Source organism: Nanorana parkeri, unplaced genomic scaffold (genome assembly GCF_000935625.1).
Source record: "Nanorana parkeri isolate BGI_ZX_2015 unplaced genomic scaffold, ASM93562v1 scaffold1278, whole genome shotgun sequence".
NCBI lineage: Eukaryota > Metazoa > Chordata > Amphibia > Anura > Dicroglossidae > Nanorana > Nanorana parkeri.
Window position 1 is genome coordinate 202,234 of NW_017307546.1, and position 22,038 is coordinate 224,271.

General features: G+C 40.8%; 1 protein-coding gene across 2 annotated transcripts in view; it reads left to right on the forward strand.

The window, feature by feature from the left end:
* Positions 1 to 22,038, forward strand: part of ST8SIA2 (ST8 alpha-N-acetyl-neuraminide alpha-2,8-sialyltransferase 2) — a 181,578-nt gene that overhangs the window by 110,976 nt on the left and 48,564 nt on the right. The gene's annotated exons all lie outside the window — the stretch shown is intronic.

The following is a 22,038-nucleotide window of genomic DNA, read 5'->3' on the forward strand; positions in this document are numbered from 1 at the left end:
GCTTAGCTGATCCATCTGCACTTCTTGTTGAGCTTAGTGAATAGAAAATACCATTTTTGATCAGTATAAATAACAAATATTGCTTACTTCATATTTTAGTAAATTGATACAAATGTGCAGCAAGTACAGTCTACATATGTAGTGAGCAAAGAAGATAAAAAAAAGCTTGATACACAATGGTATGAATATTAAAGCCTATCACTGTGAAGAAAATAAAATGCTCCCTTGTAGTGGGGCTACTCTGTATTGCAAGTGTTAACTGCTCGTTTATATCTAAAGAACCTGGGTAAAGCAGTTTTGCTTACCTCTTTCCAGCTCCCCCCTCACCTCATCCCTCCTATGCTTTGGCTTGTGGACTGCCCCTTGGTGTCCTCGCATATATTGCAGGTCTATGGGTCCTGCACTGCATGCAATGACATCAGTGGGCCTTTGACTTCTGGAGCATAGGGGGGAAGAAGCTGCTGGTGCCAGTCTTGGAGCCAGTGGGAGCGGGAATCAGATAACATCACAGCTACCTTTGATATAAAGAAGCAGTTAACCATTGCAGTGTGGGGGTAGCCCAAATGCAAGGGGAATTGCTCTTTTTTTTTAATGTATACTCTTAAATTAAAGTAAATCTATCATAGCTCTGGCCATATCAAATGGAGCATATGAAATACACAACAATAAGTTGCCTTTCCTAAAATTATTTGTAAATTGAGCAGTAGATCCACAGACAACTGAATTTATATGGAGATGATGACTTTTCCTAAAAAAGGCAAGCTTGGCCCAGCCACCTCCATTTCCTAAAGTTGACTATACACTAGCCATTTTTCTTGTTCAGTCCATATGAAGCACTATGAAGCACAACAAGATAAAGGTGTAAATCTCATCTTAAAGCTGTCCATACCCACATAGAATTCTAAACAGTACGGATAGACAAATATCCTGCTGGACTATTGCACTCTGATGGCAGCTGTCCGCCACTGTCAGAATATTCAGTAACTGCAGCTGATTGGCTGTTCGGCCATCAATTTTTTACCGAGTCAAAGTCGTTCAATAAATCAAATTTTATCAAACTTGGAGATCATCTTAAAATGTATTGCATTTTCATCTGTGGCTAAAACACTATACAGACTATACAGACTGTTGCCGAACTGAAATTGTAAGTAAAGTTCTTCCTGTAAGAAGTATAGGAGCTATTTTTATGTACAATTTCAGTTTAGCAATTGAAATGATTATTCCTTTATCGCTCAAAGTAATAAACTGAGACCATGAAATAGCATACAGCAGAAAAGGCATATTACAAATCCACTTGTTAGTGATAATATCAAGGTGTCAATGACAAAAAAAAACCTATTACTACTAGTAAACTTTATTTAACAATCCTTTCCATACAGTTGCTGCACTTTAACATTTGGAATATTGCCCATTTCTATGAAGACATTGTAAGAAGTCTGCCTTATTCCCATTTGGTACATTGTGCTGTCTCACAGCAGGTAGACACTGAAGATATGGCTTCAGGCTTCCATGCTTAGTGAACCCTGCTGTGACACACTGTGCTGTGCAGGCACAAATATGATATTGCCTTTTTCTTCTTTTACAGATACTGCACAATGAACAAACCATGATCTTTGCAGTCTTGGTATTTTCCTGTAGTTTTTTTTTATAGTAATAACCATTAAGCTACATTTTTATATACAAATAATGTTGCTGAAAAAGTAATAAATTATGCATGTTTCATAATATAACGCTCATAAGAGAAATTTCAAAAATAGTACAAAGCATAAGCATGTATTCAGGGGCCCTGACAGAGACCACACTAGAATGTAATTCTAGTGTTAAAGGTGTGTTCCCATACCTCCAAAACTTCCTCATTTGGAACCAAATCTCTCTGTCCCACCTTCTACCTCTTTGTCCATATTTTTGGTCTGTACATGTACTGATGGCTACATGAAAATATACCATTGAACTACCAAAAAGTGTTATTATTCACTAAAACTTTGATGCTATCTTTTAATTATATTGTTTGCTATTTTAAGAAGCGCATTTTTAGTATATGCATTTTTAACGGTGGGGGTGTGGTAGGTGTGTATCCATTGCTTAAGTAAGCTGCTCTGCAATGTGTCCCTCTTTTTCATCTCAGAAAGTTAGGAAGTATGTGATCATTTGATCTTGAGATACAGGAAGCAGAGCCTGGGTTTCATCTTGCCATTGCTGGAGTGCACCAGTCTGCCCCAGTACATTTTGTCAGCAATCATCAGATTGAGAACACCCTGATTGTCATGCAGGAGAGCTATTCTTAAACACACCCATTGCAGTATACTTGCTGTTTTTCACCTGTGATAGACTACAATCTCAATACAAATTGGTAAACTAAACTTGAGATTGTAGTCCATCTCGGGAGCGAGCTTGGAGCGGTGACTACTTTACAGCATACAGAGGGACCACGGGGAGCAAAAGTAGCCACCCTCCAGAAGGAAGGACAGTGTCAGCACCAATTCAGAGATGATTTGAGAATCTAAAGCCCAGTGATACATAAATAATTTTTTTGAATAGTTAGGATATTTGAATGCATTTTTAAGGTTTAACTCCTGAGATTAGTGTCACTTTAATGATGCCCATAGTTATACTTTAATGACCTGCACGCTCATGGTTTTTGATGAGTAACAAAAATTTGAATTGGTGAATTGCAATTTTTTTTTTATTCTCCTAAACATATGGCATGAAAATATGTATGATCTGTAGAAAACGTTGCAATTCATTAATCAGGATTGCCCAGATTCCTCAATCAACTAACTGACTAACTGCAGATCAGACAGATCTACAAAGAAAGAGTCAGAAGAATAAAACTGAGTCAGTGATTGTCCTGTTTCAATCATCATTACGCATGCTGCCACGGTGTCATTGCTCATAGCACAGGAACACTAAGCAGGCTCAGCTGAGAACTGTAGGACTTCTGATTAGTTATGTTGCAGCCAGACACCTCTGGTTCTCTATAAACAATATTTATGCTGTTTTATTGTTCAGTAAACATATGGAGCCTATTAATAAAAGTAAAAAAAAATCCAGTTTTGTTATGAAGAATTCAATTCCTAATTTACTGCATATCACTAGTTATTTTTTACAATTATTTATAAGGTGCACAAATTTCACACAAAACACCCGAAGCTGATTGTGCAAACTTAATATGAAAAATTGGTTCCAAGGATCACTGCGCTAGCAATGGATTCTAAATAGCTTATAGGACCAGCAGCAACTCTGTGTGAAAAAGGTATCTAATATGGTAAGTAAGTTGCGCTTGATCTAAGTGAATGTGGATTCCAGAGTAAAGAATAAACTGTTAAATCACAAAAAACACATAAACATCTATATAAATACCGGAATCTTCTATCTCATTGTGTGATCAATAGGTAAATAATCAAACAATCAATATGAACCAATCTCTTAGTTTAAGAGAGAGCCATAATCAGTGTATAAATGCCCGAAATTCTTATTGCGGCATATGATACGTGAAACATGTATTCAAACACCCCACAGTGTATCAATAAATATATGTGTGACAGAAGCGCCGAGCTCACGCAGTGTAGCTCAGAGTCCTCTGTAACAAGCAAACGAAACAAAAAAAAAATAAAGCAACTTAGTTGCAATCCTTATATAAATGACCCGTGGGTCTAACGCTCTTGCATGTGTAAACTTAATCTAGTAAACAACAATAGTGGTTTCAGTACCTAATCGTGAAAATATAATACTCCTAATAATAATAATATTAATAATATACACACACTTGTCAGTGTCTCAATGGCCAAAAATAAACAGTGATTAAACACAATTATGTGAAATAAGATATACGTTCTAATTCCCCTCTCAGATGGATACACGGGGTTAAATATTTAAAACAATCCCAACAATATAACAAACAAGCACGAGATAAAATAAAATAATCTCAGCAATATAGCAAGCAGTCAATTTCTAAGGTTTTTGCAGTTTATATGAGACGGAATACAAACGGTTAACTATACGAGTGCACTTACAGAAATCCCGAACTAATAAAGCTTTAAAAACGTGTAGTAGAAATTTGTGTAGTAGAAAATCAGCTATGAGAGGCGAAGGCCAAACATCCTTTCTTGTGTTTGGTCTTCGCCTCTCATAGCTGATTTTCTACTACACAAATTTCTACTACACGTTTATAAAGCTTTATCAGTTCAGGATTTTTGTAAGTGCACTCGTATACTTTAAGAAATAAATTGTACTTGGTTACTGCACTTAGAGGGTTCGCCTCCTTTCTCCATTTGTATCCCCTCTGAGACACTTATAGATACACGCTGCCGGCCTGGGCGTTGAGGCGTTGGAATAATCAAGATATAAGGTAAAATTACATCTGATTGCCTGACTTGGAGACTAAAGGAGGGGATGGATTATTAGAACCTCAGAACGTTCCGTTTTTTTTCACAATCAGTGACTGGTTGGATAGTGTGTGACCCGCAGAACTTTGGCTATACTGCTTCAGTATCCTGACCGACAGCACACCTTGGACCTGTTTAGCAGCACTAGTGTCTGCCCTTACAACCCGTATTTGGATATTCTATCGGCATTTGAATCCTCTTGTGGATACCAGAGGGAGATCGTGAACATTATGCTGAAACATAAAACATGCGATTATCCGTGACGATCCTAAAATGGAGATCGACAAACTGACCACCACGTAAGGTGAGTAGGTTTGCTGTTCGTTCGAACATGAATCAGTAAAAAGGGTTATGCTTACCCAGCTTACCCAGTGTATACTCCTAAGGTGAAGACTTACCTAACATTGTTCATCAGAGAGAATCAATCACGACCAGATACGTACTGGTCAAAAAGCTAAGAAAGATTACAGCCAGCATATATTGCCTCTCCCTGATGGAATCAATTTGCTCCACCATCTAAGATAGTACTTAAGAGAAAGATATCGCTGATTACCTGGATATTGTCCAACAACCTATTACTCACAAAGAATCAAGTATTTATCAATGAGAACCTGATCCTGCTAAAGAAGCCACCATATGTCCGTTCACTGACGATCATAGACCTGTATATAGAAACATACAAAGTGGCAATCTGTAGGATGCATGGTTTAATTAGATACTCATGTGATACATAGCCTATGTCAGATTAATATGCTCTGGGGTACTGGGAGTGTCTAGATCAAAACTGCTAGCTGTTACCTATGGTGAGGATATTTTTATGTATAGCAAATTAAGGGTCCATATATCCTACCAATCGCTAATTCACTTATAGTCAGTTTTGACTTGTCATTGGTTTTAATTAGTTGACAGCAAGCTGTTGGCTGTGTGCACTCTGTATTATTTATTACAAGAAAGATTTTTTTGAATTTCTACCACTGTGGTTTGTCCCCATCTTGAATTAACCCTTGAACTGCCTTTACTTGAAAGTCGGTTCGAATCTGTTGTTTGTTTATGCTCATTTTGGTTACTGATTGGGTAGACAAACCAATCAAAAGGGTAATTTCTAGAGCTGTATATCTCCAGGTGTTAAACAACCCACTATTGTGTAGGCTAGAAATAGTAACCTTCATATTTCTCTCAATAGAGGTCTCCTTTAAAACAGTGGCCATACCTCTTTTATCATATAGAATGAAAGAGCCTATAACAATCAAAGAAACCATGAGTATTATTTGTACTTGTGCTGATCTAAAATGCTATTGTGCTTCATCGAATGCAAATAAGTATCCACTATAATGAAGCATATTTGCTTGTAATGCTTTCTGTGCTGTTACTATAACTGTGTATGTGTATGTGTTTATACACATATATATTCTATTTGCTTTTGATAGATAACTATCACAGAGTGGGTGTATAAACATCTCTTTTTAGTAGTATTCTTGTTGGTTTCATTCATCCTGTAGATGGAGACAACACATTTTGAATATTTTTTCTACCGTTACAGCTGCTTGGCAGATGCTTACAATATGTTGCGCACTTTGTAAAGGAGGTTTGTTTTTTTTGCTTGCACCTTTCTAATAGCTGGCAACTTTTTAGACTGAAATAATGTAAGATTATTATGAAGAACAATTTAAAGAACTGCAAAATGTTATTAGTGTTGTATTGGTGGTACTAAGACCACCTATAAATTAAGAACCTATCACAGGTGTTAAAATCAATTTTGCATATAATCTATGCGATATATATACAGTATAAAGCTGGGATTCCCTTAGTAACATGATGGCCCAGGGCTAGGCCCACACTAGTTTTCATACAGTTCTGCCAGAAAGGAAGTCATGTGTGTGTGTGTCAATACCCGTGGGAAGTCTCATCTTCAGCCAACTGCTCAGTCTCAATCACTCTGCTTTTAATTAGGATTTAAAATGTTTTATATACATGTAGGTCTGCAATGGCACTCATTAGGCAGGTATGTTGCTAAATATTATAGCCCCACCACACCTGAAAAATTAGTTTGCAGTCTCTATTATGGCATTCTTTATATACCAGAGATGGATTCAGGGTTTTTTTCCAGCTATGCCAAGAGTATTCAGATGTAGATGTGTGAGAAAGAAAGAAAGAAAGAAAGAAACATGGCGACGTAAAGTGTGAGCTGGCACAGTTGTACCCTGTGCCTGAAGGTCAGCTTGAATTTGTCTGGAAGTTGATCAAGGGTCTTTATCCACCACTCGAACGATCCTTCGCTGCAATCTTTCATCAATTGTTCTCCTATGCGTCCACGTCCAGGGAGACTAGCTACAGTGCCATGGACTGTAAACTTCTTGACAATGTTGCCCACAGTGGACACAGGAACATTAAGATCTCTAGAGATGGACTTGTAACCTTGAGATTGCCCATGCTTTTCCACAAAAACTTAGAATGCAATTATTTTTTGAAATTTGGAGAAGGTGCCAATAATTTTGTCTAGTCCATTTTTTGAGTTTTGCATGGAATGTGTCAGATTTGGATTTTTTTTTTCTCCACATTCTCCACATTTTGTGTCATATCAATACAAACAAAAGAAATAATTATGAGAATGCCTAAACATTTGTAATTGCAACAATTTTCTACGCAAAGTGGTGCATTATCTGACAGAAATGCAGGGGTGCCAATATTTTTGGCCATGGCTATATATATATATATATATACATATTGATTTATATATGCTGTTCATGTAAACTTATAATAAAATGCCTGATATACAGTATGTCATACCTAGTAAATTATGGATAGTAAGTTATTGAGTTTCTTACAAAAGAGGGCTGTTCAGCTGTCAAGATCCATACATGCCTGAAGAATGTGTATGGTGATGCAGTAACTGACGTGAGCAATGTTAAGTATTGGGTAAAGACATTTAAAAAGGGAGAAAGTAAAATTGTTGACAATGCATTGAATGTTTCCATTCAAGCTCTCCTTAAGTGCTCTGCAGAATTTTTCTAACTGGATTTGATGGTTGATTACCTCATTTTCAGTAAAGCCTTTCTTTGTAGAAAAGTGGTTGGTTAGCCAAAAAGAGCCTGGTTTCTGAGGTCTCTCAGAAGGGCATTATGTAGAAGGTTTTTTTCTACAAAACAAAAATAAGCCAAAGTATATGTAGGCCTTTGCTTGCAGACCAAATTGTTTAACCGAATCCATTGAGAACCATATTGTTTTGACAAAACATGACATGTTAAGTAATTGTATCATGAAAGAAACATGAGACAGGAGTTTGACCAGGAACCAGTATACAGATCACAAAAGTAAAAAAAAAAAAGAATTGTAAGGCCTGCATGCTTGTTATAGGTTAGTGACTCAAAGTACTATAGTCAGTGGGTTAAGCTTGGCAGCCAAGCAGATATTACCTTATCTGTATCAAAATACTCTATATGTATTTTCTCTGCTGTTTTTCCACTCACTCAGCATGAACTGAATTTTGTTTTTAAAGCCAACATATGGAGACTTATTATCTTCCCCCTTGCTGTATGGGTTTGGAGATTAGCAACTATCTTAAGAATGATGTGTCAGAGTGCTAGAAGTAACTAATCAGGTGCTCAGCAACTGCCAACCATTTTCCATTTTGGAAGTCCTTGTAAAGTTTTAAATTACATATTAGAAATTTTTTTCTGCACCAAATCTAAATCAAGAACTAATCTCAAAAGTATAAATCAGTTAGAAATTGAGTCAGAAAAATATCAACATTTTTAGAATTGCTTTCTTGCCTAAAAACTAACTTATTTTAATCTTTCAGTGCCTGTTACTGAATGCATGAAGAAAAAAATAGTATACTTTTCATTCTGTTTTATATTTAATCCAGAATTTTTGTAGTAATACTGCATTGCCAAGGTGCTGGTTTGAGAGGGAAAGGTCATATCAATACAATACCATCATCATGTTCATTATGCTGAATGCTATATTAGGTAGGCTTAAAGTCCAAGTCCATACTTTTTTTTTTGGAAAGGTTGGGGAAGGTTTAGAACTTCTGTCAGGATTTATTTGCTGTATGGGGGATTACATTAAAGTATGGTTTCTTATTCCAAGTACAAGGACCTAATTTAATCCCTCATACAGTTATTTGTGTAGGGAGTTCCAATGCAAGCTTCCATTTTCTTTGGTTTGGCCAGTTTAAAAAGGAATAGTAAAGGACTTGAATGTGTTTTTAATATACATTTAATATGTTTTTATTGTTTTCTGTGTCCACTGTGGATCTCCTGTCATATTATTTTCTGTCTGACACCTGCCACCTGGGCAGGAAAAAAGAGGAAATCTCCCAAAGACTTTAATAACAATTTGAACAGATGCTAACCCACTCTCATCCTAATGGAATAAAACATTTTGTGGGGTTTTTGTTTTGTATATTTTATTGTTATCAGTGCGTACAGCTAGGAGATGTTTCCCTTACATTCTGTCTTACACCCATCAAATAGACAGGATGCAGTGAGAAAATTATCAGATGAGAGCACAGACAGCAATAAAATCCCTGCTAAGCTTTATTCTGTCAGTAGGGATCCCGTAGACCAGATAAGTCAATCTGCTATATTACAAAATCTTATTTATTACCTCCAGGAAATTAGTAGTTGTGTCTCACTTGTGAGTAATGCAAAGGTTTTGCATCAATGTCACTAACAAAAGCAGCAGGTATTTATAGACCAAAAGATTGGTGTGCTCACTGATGTCAAACAGTGAGCAGCTACAGCATCCCATAGTATTGTCAGGTTTCTATACATAAGTCTACACAAGCATCAACCTCTAAGGGAGAAATTAGGTGACACACTACAAGACACAGCTAAACCCAGCTGTTTGGAGGTCAGTCCACATGTAACCTTATTATAGACCTGAGCAGAATAGTAACAGCTATAGGAGACTACAACTCCCAGCAATACTCTCAACAGAAATGCAGAATAGTAACGGCTATAGAGGACTATAACTCCCAGCAATACTCTCGACAGAAATGCAGAATAGTAACGGCTATAGAGGACTAAAACTCCCAGCAATACTCTCGACAGAAATGCAGAATAGTAACGGCTATAGGGGACTACAACTTCCAGCAATACTCTCGAACTTGCGGCCAGATGGATGGTTGGTGGCTTCCCCCCCCCCCATTTCTTGTCCTACCTTGCCTGGGTCTGCTGAACCCCCCAAGCTCAGGCCCCGGTGCACCGACTGCACCAGCTGTAGTTCTGCACCTGCCACCAGCTATACAGGATTACAAATTCTAGCAATACTTTATACAACAATGCAGAATGCCACCAGCTTTGTATAATGTTTCTGGGATTTGTAGTCCTGTATAGCTGGTGGAATTCAGCATTGCTGTATAACCATTATACAGCAATGCTGAATACCACCAGCCCAGCTACAGTCCCCCAATCCCCCATTTCCACCCAAGCCAGCCATCACCCATGCACTCCCCAACCTCACCTAATACCTGCAGGCTGCAGCACCTCTTGTCCTGCATCCTTGGTGGCCAGTGGAGGGGAGGGGTCACAGGAGAAGATCCTCACAATGACCCACATAGCAGGATGTGGCTGCCGGCGATGGTACATGCAGCTGTCCCTCAGTGTCACAGACTTTACTGCAGTTAATTGTACAAAGTTTTTTTTTTTTTACAATGAACCACAGTAGAACCTGCGACACTGAGGGACAGCTGTATGTAGTTGTGTCACACTGTCACTACACTGCGGGACCTGCTATTGGCAGAGGCAAGGAGCAGGACTCGGGAGTGGGACTCTGGAGCGGGACTTAGACCCACCCCTACAAGGCAGCCACTCACCAGTAATATGATATATTCTCACTGATGCATCAGTACTACTCTGCAATTCCAAACAGTCTTTTGCAGAAGTCAAGGAGCACCTTTTACAGAATATAGGGTCAGATTTTGTGCCACCATGCCTTTTCCCAGCACAGAGGTGTGGAAAGCACTTTAAAGCTAGACTCCATGCAGATAAAAAAAATGCAGATACTGTATGTGTTTCTTATAAATAAAGGAATGATTTGCTAAACATGTTCGACCAGCGTATAGCTGTGCAAATATTTGCAGCACATTACTGCCACTAGATAGAGCCGAGGAACATAGGCAATTACAACCAGTGATGTTAATGTTCTGCAAATGTCTTTTGCACAGCTATACACTGGACCAATGCACTTAAATCAGCCTCTAACTGTATTTTTAAAAGAAACACTGTAAGTACTGTAAGCACCCTAATTTGACTTGGTACAAGCCTCTCCTGTATAGCAGAGCACTTGAGTGGGACTCTGGACCGGCACTTAGACAACCCCCAGGCCGGATGCGCCACTGGACCGGAACTTAGACAGCGAGCCCCCCCCCCGGATCCGCCACAGCTCTCCACAAGGGCCCCACTCACCAGGAATATGAAGGCCGCTGCCGCTTCTCGCGGGTGGGAGCTGGCAGAAGAATGCAGAAGGACCTGCTGGCGCCGCCGATGTCTGCATCCGATTCTGAAGGTAAACTCCGCTCTCCCAGCCAGATTGAGATCCTCGTGTGGTGGATGGGAGGGGTGAGGTCTCTTCTCATTGGCTGGTGGGTGGAGCTCCACCGAGTGGATGGACCGACGGCCGAGGAAACGGATGAGCTCTCAGCCCTGTCAGCCCTGACAGTGAAAGCACTAAAGGCTCATAACGCTACATGGCTTCCAGCGAGGTGATGTACCGACAGGGCAAACTAGGCGGCCGTGAGGCCCCTTGGGAGTGCAAGGCCTAAGGCAACCACCTAATTTGCCTAATTAGAGAGCCGCCTCTGCTGGTACGGTACCGTGGGTGGGAGCGACTCTATCTGGGGGGGGGGGCAATAGCCCCGTTGCCCCCCCCTGGATCCGCCACTGGGCAGCTAGCTGTAACTGATTTGTGTCCTAAATACTGGCTGGGCCCCTCGAAAGGTTATGACCAGGCTAGGCTTATAATAAGTTTAGTTTAAGGTATACAAAAGATGAACAGTACAAAACCCCCACATTGCCACAAACTATGCAACAGGTACCTCACCTCCAAAGACGTGTGAACACATGCCTAACCTAAGAAATTACTAAATATGAAACGCAAAAATTGCCGATCCAACGTTTATCAAAGTACAAAACCTTACTCCAACATAATTGACATTTTCTCACCTATAAATGTATGATCCCAATGTAAGGGATCATACATTCCAGGGAGGGTATTTTTACACTGTTTCTCCTTCCACTAAACATTCTGGTTCTTGACAAAGTTGCTTCAGGCCATGAAATGCGTGGAGCCACAGTGACCTTGAGAGTCTGGCATGCCCTTGAGTCCCGACTCAATCCCATAACAAATCTATACTCAAATTGTTACCACTAACAACTCTTGATCTCATCCTTCCAGACATACATTTGTCCAACTGGACAAGTTTGGGGGTCTCATATATAGCCAGTCTGTATGAAAATGACAGCCTCCTGCCATTTGAGGCTCTATGTCAGCAATACTCTCTTCCGGCTCGCGACTTCTATAAATACCTCAGAATAAGACACTATCTGGCCTCTATATGTGTGAGCGATGGAATGCTTCTTAGGAGATGCATACACTACTATGGTACTAATTCCCCATCCAAGAAAGGTATTTCCTTTTTTTATAATGTACTTAGCGAACCAAAAACTACTGATAAATTGCCATCCATGAGGTGGTGGGAAACGGAACTAAACTTTTCTCTCTCTCCAGAACAATGGTACAAAGCGGTCACTTGGCCTCTGAAAACTTTGCAATGTCTAAGCCACTGGGAATCCCAACAGAAACTATTGCATAAATGGTACTACACGCCACAGAAACTGGCAAAAATCTACCCCTCCTCCTCACCACTCTGCTGGCGGAGCTGTGGAATTGTTGGATCATTGACACACATCTGGTGGTATTGCCCATCCCTTGGCCCCTTTTGGCCTGAGGTTTTTCAGCTTATCGCCACAATTACTCAGCTCCCCTGTGGTGTTTTCCCACAACTTGCCTTGTTAGGGGTAGGGTTGGAAGAGTGGCCACCAGCTTCCAGGACTGTTGTGTCTCATGTCCTCATAGCGGCCCGTCTCGCACTAGCGAGAGCGTGGAAACAATCAGAACCCCCCCTCCTTAAACACGGTCATACAGATTCTAAACACGCATGCACATTTTGAATTTCTGTTTGCCAAGGCTAACTGTAGATTTCATACTTTCACCTCGTGTTGGGCCTGCTGGTTGACAGACACCAGATGCTTGACACATATCATATGATGATTACCAGACTCGCATTCCCTCATTAGTAGAGACGCTCTCCACAAGCTCTGATGTTTACTTATTAAATACAAAAAAAATTAAACACAAAAACATTGTTCATCCTATCTGTATCACTGAGCCTTTTAGACACCTCTCCCTGTGTAAGACTTTTTGCTTTTCTTTTTAGTTTCTGGGCATTCCAACCGATCAATGTTATAATATTTCCATGCACTGCTCATACCATATCTGTACTTCATCTGCTGTACATGATACCTGTTATATTGTTGTCCGATTTGTGCCCTGCCTTACGCATCTTGATTGTATACACCTATGAATTTGGGCATTGCCCTTCCTGTACGGTTGTATTGTTTTTGTCTTTGTTGCTATGATAAAAACTCAATAGATTATTTGTTAAATAAAAATATTGTATATATTACATATATATTTTGAATTTTTTTGTTATTTAGTGGTTTTATATATTTTGGAGCAACTATAATGTGTTGTACCTTGATAAACGTTGGTTGATGCAGCATTTCTTTGGTTTCTTATTTGACATTTTCAGAAATGTCTCAAACTCTCCTCCCTTCCCAGATCATGATATTATTCATGGATGAACTCTATTGTAAGACTACCATCAAAGAAAAAAGATCACAAGAGTGCCAGATAAGTTCAGAGTCTGTTGCATTGATTAAAACTCTAAATTTGTACCGACGAAGAAGAGCTTACCTTCTTAGGTTGCTAAGACGCATGTACATGTAAGTAAGGCTGGCAGGGAAATGATCTACTTTAATAACAGCATTAATGACCTGCCTTATCATCTCATGCTTGTGCTCTTTACTTGTTTCTCCGAGGCTGTATCAGACTAAAAATTAGCCCTTGAAAAGACTGTTAAGAATACTCTTGTGTGTGTCTCCAGAGTATACAAAGGACAATGGAGAGACAGTGTTGTTGATTTAGTAAAGGAAAAGAAAAACTTGGCAAATTGAATATTTACTGAGGTTTATAAATAATTTTAAGCTGTGTTCACACCAATCACCCAATCATGTACTAGCAAAAATCTAATTTTTCTAAATTGCTTCACACCCTGTCATAGTGAACACAAGTTCACCCTATTTACTATCATTCACTTTGCAAAGTGAACAGGCCCTACTTGTTTGGTAAATCAATACCAATGCTTATGAAATGACAACTGACAAGTTAGCGCTGGGGCTAATGTTTAAATGTACACTCACCGGCCACTTTTTTAGGTACACCTGTTCAATTGCTTAGCAACCCAAATTCCTAATCAGCCAATCACATGGAAGCAACTCAATGCATTTAGGCATCTAGACGTGGTAAAGACAACTTGCTGAAGTTCAAACCGAGCATCAGAAATCAGAATGGGGAAGAAAGGGGATATCTGTGACTTTGAACGTGGCATGGCTGTTGGTGCCAGACAGGCACCAACAAGTAGAACTGCTGATCTACTGGGATTTTCACGCACAACCATCTCTCGGGTTTACAGAGAATGGTCTAAAAAAGAGAAAATATCCAGTAAGCGACAGATGTGTGGACAAAAATGCCTTGCTGATGTCAGAGGAGAATGGGCAGACTGGTTCCAGATGATAGAAAGGCAACAGTAACTCAAACAAGCACTTGTTACAACCAAGGCATGCAGAATACCATCTCTGAACGCACAACACGTCGAACCTTGAAGCAGATGGGCTACAGCAGCAGAAGACCACTCCGGGTGCCACTCGTCTCAGCTAAGAACAGGAAACGGAGACTACAATTTGCACAGGCTCACCAAAATTGGACAATAGAAGATCGGAAAAAAATGTTGCCTGGTTTGATGAGTCTCAATTTCAGCTGCGACATTCAAATGGTAGGGTCAGAATTTGGCGTAAACAACAGGAAAGCATCGATCTAGCCTGCCTTGTATCATCGGTTCAGGCTGGTGTTGGTGGTGTAATGAGGTGGGGGATATTTTCTTGGCACACTTTGGGCTTGTGATGCTATCATGTCAATATGGAACAAAATCTCTGAGGAAAGTTTCCAACACCTTGTCGAATCCATGCCACAAAGAATTAAGGCAGTTCTTAAGGCAAAAGGGGGTCCAACCCAGTACTAGCAAGGTGTACCTAATAAAGTGGTTGGTGAGTGTATATGTTAGGTAGAGAAAGTTTGGTCTTATTAAAGATCCGGCACATTTAAGCATTATGGTGCATTTACCTCTGGGTGTCCATTCCTCCTGTAATATGCGGTCCACGCCCCTACTTCCACTCCATGCTCATGGCTGCCTCCCTTTAGACATTCTCTCAGACATGACAGCAGATCTTTCTCTGTTTTCTATTATGTTTTAAGATCCCTATCAGGGTCAACAGTAAAGTTAGGTAATACAAAAAAAAAAGAAATTGTACATGTTGTCAATGAATCCATTTTGTGACCTGTCTTGAAAAATATGATAAGGCCGCTCACACTCTTTGCCTTCCATGAGTTTAGATAAATCAGCAGGGCTTGAAAATTAACTCGTCCTCTCGTCTGTGACGAGAGGACGCCGGAGCCAGTCGAGTAGCAGCTTGCACCGGTTTAACCGATTCTTGGATGGCTGTTTACATACAACTGGTCCGGCGACTGTAGAGCTGCTGGATGGCTTGTATAATGCATGCGGATGTGCACCCCCCTCCGCCGCTGCTGCTACCGATCCCCATTGTGTCCGTTGAGGGCCCGCACCCGCAGGGCAGCTCTGTCACCGGAGTTCAGCGGGAAATCATCACATAATCTCCCTCTGATCTCCTCCTCGTTCTCAGAATGCAGGAGTGATGTATATTACATCACGTCCGCATTCAGCTGTCATTCTCCAGCTTCTGTAGCTGAAGAGAAGCTGGTGAAGCAGATCTCTGCTTCATCAGCTTCTTTGGGGGTCCCTAGGTGACATTAGGGGTCCTAGAGGCCCCTGATGTCTCCATAAAGAGGACCTGTCTGTGTAAATCGGCTATCCCATTATGGGCTTCTTAGCCCCCTATGTGATAGCAATAATGTTAAGTGATAACAAAAATTTTTAAAGCTTAAAGTTACAAAAAAATATGTAAAGTCAAATATTTAAAAAAACACAACATTTTTTTTTAAAGTCCCCTGCCCCCACACAAACATGTGTTTGTAACATAATTGCAAGGCTATAGTATGGTCATGCTGACTGGTGAAATTTTTGACTGACTGGTGAGACACCTTAACATTTTTCAAGCCCTTTAAATCAGGCCATGTTGCCTGTCAAGGACCTTACTTGAATAATCTGTACATTATGAGCATTTTCAATAGAAACTGTAATGGCATAAACTTTAAAAAAAGTAAACCTTTGAAGAATCCTAATGTCTGGGGTGTGGGAGTTAAAGGGGTTCTAAACCCTCCGGTTTTTTTTTGCCTATATCTACTGAGAAAAATGTTTTGCCTTTAATGTCACTTTAAATCATACCTCGCTCCCCAGTATGTCACAGCACTCAATTGCCAGGTTCAAGCAATGTAAATTAGGAGGCATTGGGGAAATTGCCTAGGATTATGTAAATGCTGACTTTAAGAAAGTCGATATTTGCATAGAATCTTCTGAAGGTTCTGATGGTTTCAGCTACAATTTAAAGGTGGTGACAGTTATTCTGCAGGCAAGCTTTGGCTGTACTGTTTTACCTTTAAGTGCCATTAGATAATAGATGACAGTCCCCTGGTCCAGCAAACCTTTGGATAGATAAGGCAACCATTTGTTGTCTGTGAGCTTCCTGCAGACACCACTGATCTAGGCTCATCTTGGAGGATAGTGGTTGGACATGCTAGAAAACCTTTCCAGATCACTATTCTTTTTCTGATAGCACTGAATTTGTTCACAATACATCTCCATTAGCCCTCACACAAATAACCATTCAATCAGACAGTCTGTATTTAGGTGCTGGATAACAACATTGATGCAGGATGGTCGTGCCTGCACATCCAAACACTTTCTATTTTTTATGACCAGCTTTACCGTACAGCAAAATTGTCAGTACAGATGTAAAACATCTAGGAGAAAGAACAGCAGCTCTGAAAAATGATAATGCTGGCGCTGAATTGGTCCTTCTTATCACTATTCAAGTGATCAGCACTGTGCAGTAGAACTTACTTAGCATGTGAAACGGGAGCTCAGAACAAATGATCCTTCAATGCCTGACATGTTTACTTAACATCTAGCACAGAGACACTTAATGGTCACACAAGCCAAGCTAATTAGAAATAGCTTTGGGTCAAAGAATTACAGTGTCAGGTGTGTGAAAGAGACAAGCGTGAATCAGGAGTGAGGAAGAAATTAGCTTGTCTCTTATCATAATAATAATCATAGTTGTAAAACAACACATTTCCAGAAACTATTACTGAGGAAGGAACCTTGTCTGTTTTGTCCAATAGTTTTAATTTAAATATTCAAACAAAATGTTACTTTTTTCCAGAATAATGGGAAGCTTCAGCTCTGCTTCTGCCTGTCTGTATTTTAACATTAAAATTGGAGTTCACCCTGAATTACACATTGAATATTAAAAAGCCATTTACCGTATTTTGCGGTCCATAAGATGCACCGGACCATAGGACGCAGGGAGGTCCGGCGCGCCTTATGGAGCACTCGAGACTGTAGCTTCTGTGACAGCTTCTATGACAGAAGCTGTCACAGAAGCTGCAGTTAGTGACCGCTGAGACAGGTGGCGCTGTGATTACAGCGCCACGGTCTCAGTGATGACACAGAGCAGGCGAAGAACGTCTATTCTTCGTCTGCTCTATGGTTATCTCGATCGTCGCCGCTGCTCGGTTTTAATACGAGTGATCTCATTAGATCACTCGTATTAAACGAGCAGTGGCTCCTGCTGCTGAACTCGATCGCCGCCGCCGCTGCTCGGCTTTAATACGAGTGATCTCGTTAGATCACTCGTATTAAACGAGCAGTGGCTCCTACTACTCGCCCGGCGCCCGAAACTGCATGTCTCGGGCGTCGGAATTCGCTCCATAAGACGCAGGCACTTTTTCCCCCTCCTTTTGGGGGGAAAAAAGTGCGTCTTATGGAGCGAAAAATACGGTAACACATGCACCTTAATACAGGTATAGCACCATTTTTTTTACTTCTGTCTCCACTCTAGTTGCCAAGTAATAAACATTGGAAAAACTCCTGGCTATTGCCATTTATGAAGTGTGGCAGTGCATGGCAATGCCACTGTGTAGTATGGCGATATACAGGGGTACGGGTACTCCTAGAATGAGATCCTAATAGGTTGGACTTGATGGACTAATGTCTTTATTCAACCTCAAATACTATGTGACTTTGGCACCCAGGACTCTCAGTCAAAGGGGCTGAGAGGGTCCAGAATGTGAACCATGTTATAAGGAAGAGCCTGGCTTTTCAGGTTCTTCCAGGTTTTCCTAATTGTAGCTGGGATCTGGAGCTCTGGAGATCTCTAAAGGTGCCCATACACTGCTCGATTCTCGTACGAGAATCGTGGGAAATCCCGCGATCGTACGAGAATCGAACAGTGTGAACGAAGACGTGCGACCATTTCTACTGTACGGTCGCACGTTTTTTTGTCTAAGGAGCATGTTAGAAAACCAGCCGAGAATCGTACGATTTTCGGCTGGTTTGAACAGTGCTCGGGAGACAAATGCCGAACCGGCCGGTGTGCGCACGCGCACACTGCCCGTTCAGCATTGCGGTCATCGGAAGCTCGCCCCTCAGGGGGGCGGGCTTGCGATGATCGAGAGTGCGATCTGCCTGTCCAAGATGGGCAGATCGTAAGGTCTTGCAATGGTTGTACAGTGTATGGCCACCTTTAGAGCTCTGGGTGGGATGAGATCTCCAGTCCTGGGGCCAGGTGTTGCCAATGTCCAGTATAGCTGGATCAGGTGGCTGAGAGCAGCCTTATTAGGAAGCCAGCCCAGTGCTCAGAGAGTTGTGTTGGAGTTGTGTATGCATGCGTGCAGGAGGCACACGGACACAAGAGCGTGCTGGACGCACGAGAAACAGCTGGGGGAGACTGGGAGAGGTCAGAAAGGTCTGTGACCCAAGGGACCTATTGGACGCACTAATGAGAGAGCAGTGTGAGTGCCCATGAGGGGGAGAGGTCGGGAAGGTCGGTGATCCTAGGACCTGTTGGACACACTGCTGGTAGAGCAGTGTGAGTATCACCGAGGTGTGCTTGGAGCTGAGGAAAGCTACTGAGCAATACTAAGCACTGTATATGCTACAAAGGACTGTATGTTATGTTGCTGCTGCAAGCTGTCTTGTGTAACAGGGGAAGGCTACCCTGTGGATGAACAGAGACTTTTTGTGTTTGCCCTTAATAAACTGCGTTTTGCTTGAATTTCCTGGATACAGTTGAGTGTCCTTGTTACAGAAGGTAAATGTGTTATATGGCTGTTTTAATGTTCACTGAGCAATGCTAGGAGGGGTTTCCTCTTTAAAGTAATATTAAGGCCAAAAGGTTTTTAAGCTATTTCAAATGCTGATTATATCACTTTTAATGGCTGTTGCTCCGTGATGTTTAAAAGTTAAAATTTTCTGCAAAATCAGCTGGTCCCCTGAGCACTGGTCCTGACTTTTTCTGTTTTAGGGTGCCTCCTTTCCCTTGCAGGGTCCTATGGAGCCACCCTTGTATGTGATAGTAAGATGTATATGTCTCCACAAACACACAGACACAGCAAGGCAAGACAACCCACTCCCCCTTCTCCTTCCTCCTTTCTCTAAGCTAGTAGATGGTTAGTTGCTGGAGACTTCTCTGTTCCTTATGATCTTGTACTGGACAGGAAGTTCAGGGAAGCAGAGCTGAGAGAGTTGGAGCTGTTTAGAACCATGATAACTGTAAATGCTTAGGCAAAAATTTAAGCAATATTTTGTTGGACAATGTATATTTGTTTGATCCGAATTCATTATGGAAAACATGTTTCAGAGTTCAATACTACTTTAACTGGTTTGCCAGTAATATTAATGAGTTATTTGGGCTGTGCAATCTGATATATGATCACAAATACTAGTCTATCTAGACAGTCTGCCATGTTTTCCTCCAACACTGCATTCCTGGCAAATTAGGCACATGGGCTGGGATCTCAGTTGTACGATAACCAGCAGTTGTGGGACTCCTGTTATACTTTTATCATGGTGCTGATTTACATAAGGCAAATAGGAATTTCGCTTAGCTCTGCTCATCCAATATGTGCAGGCAAAAATACTGTTACTAAGAGAAAATTCCCCCGCGAAGTGAACAGCCTCTATGCCTTTAGTAAATCAAACCCCATGTCTTACTAGCGAGGGAACCCATCCACAAAATGTTGGTACCTCCATTGAAAACAACAGTGTAGTCTGAGGTGCAGCAGGCTCTTTCACAATTGCAGTGCCTCAAAGGTTGCTTATTTTTCAATTACACCTGTATTTTTCTCATACGTTAACAGTCTATTTTGTAACTACTATTTATTTACTTCAACGAATATCTGGTTGTTCTGGTCTGGTTAAGATCACTGAACATTTTAATGGCAAAACTAGGTCTATACTGCAAGGCTACATATTGATCTTTCCAAACAGGCTCCATAGTGTTAGCCACAAGATTACAAAATGTATAAAACCACACAAATCTGCTCACCTCACCCAAGGACTTCAGCCTAAAGCTGAATTTCAGACAGATATAAAAACACATTTAGGGCCTGTTCACATCTATGTGTTGTGTTGCATGCAATACTGTTTTCCACATCACCACAACGCACAGTATTGTTGTACTGCACGTGGTAGCCCACTGCGGTTGGGAGGTGTGTTGGGCTGTCATTCAAATGAATGGCAATGCAAAGCACCTGCCACAATGTAACACACACCAGGTGCATTGTGCGATAGTGCGTGTTAATTGCACGGTATCGTACAATTGCCACAACACACAGGTCTGAACGGGCCCTATTTCAAAGTAGATCTTAGAATTGAAGAAGCAGATCCAACAATATGTGCCGGTTAGGGTCTCCTGCGGTGTACGTAAATGGACAATGAGCATGCTGAGAGGAAGTGAGGGCAGAGAATGATCACAGAGGTGCTAATACTCATTTACTGTCCAATCAACATTATTGCTGTGCTTTGGTTTAAAGTGATACTAAGGTCAAAAGGATTTTAAGCTATTTTAAATGTTGAGGAAGTCACTCACAATTAATACGGTACTGCTCCGAGTCCTTGATGTTTAAGAGTTTTAGTTTCCTGCAGAATCAGCTGGTCCCCTGAGCACTGGAGAGATTCCTTTCTCAAGCAGAGTGCTATGCAGTCACCCTTGTGCATGCTAATAAACTGTTTGTGTCTACACAAACACACAGACACAGCAAAACAAGCTACTTCCTTCCCCTCTAGCCCCCTCTCCTCCCTTCTCCAAGCTAGCAGATGAACAGTTGCTGGAGTCTGCCCTGTCCTTTGTGATCTTGTACTACACAGGAAGTTCAGGGAAGCTGAGCGTAGAGACTTGAAAGCAGCTGTTCAGGAAAATGAAGATTTTAAGTTTTTGGGCAAAAATGTAGAGTAATGCTGGGCAATGTATATTTGTTTGATCTGGGTCATTATTTAACCCCTTCATGACTGAGGCCCTTTTTTCATTTTTTGCACCCATGTTATATTCCACATTTTAGGCCTGAAAATGACGTAAAACCCCCTAACATTATATATTTTCTGAATGCCAAGACCATATAGAATAAAATGGTGGTAGTTGAAAATGTTTATGTTGCGCAATATTAGCGCAACTCCTTATTAAACCCCAAAATTTAGTGACAAATTTAATTAAATGCCCCAAAACACAACAAATTACCCATTTTTTTAATGAGAGTTTAATACTACTTATGGTTGTACTACTGTTGCAGTAAGGGTCGAGTACCTGGTTGCGTTGTCTGTTAGGAGTTCCAAGATTTATATATTGGAACCCCTTCAGACAGCACAGACAGCAACTGAAAGTGCATTACACCATTAGACTGACTTAACATAATTACAAATCCTTTGGCAGGTTAAAGAGTTTCAATATACTGTACGCATTTCAATCTTGTATGTAGATGTGTCTCTGTAATCCAGCTTTAAGGTAACTGCAATCATTTGATGGTCACTGTTAAACACCTGCAATTGTGCTTATCCCCAATCTCAAAAGAGCTTAAGCCATTAACTTATAGAATGTTTTTCCTGTGATATAAGAGGGACACTGGGGATGTCTACTGGAGTCATAGGCATGCACACTTGTATGGTATGCGTATATCTGTATATCTGTGAATGTCAGGGGAAAAAGCTAATTCCCTAACATCTGAGCACCACTAAACATCTAGAAGTAGCTGTACTTGAAAAAGTCAAATGTTCTGAGAATATGAGAATACAGACAGTAGGCAGTGACCATTGTAAGCAGACAAGCATTAAATGTCTTTA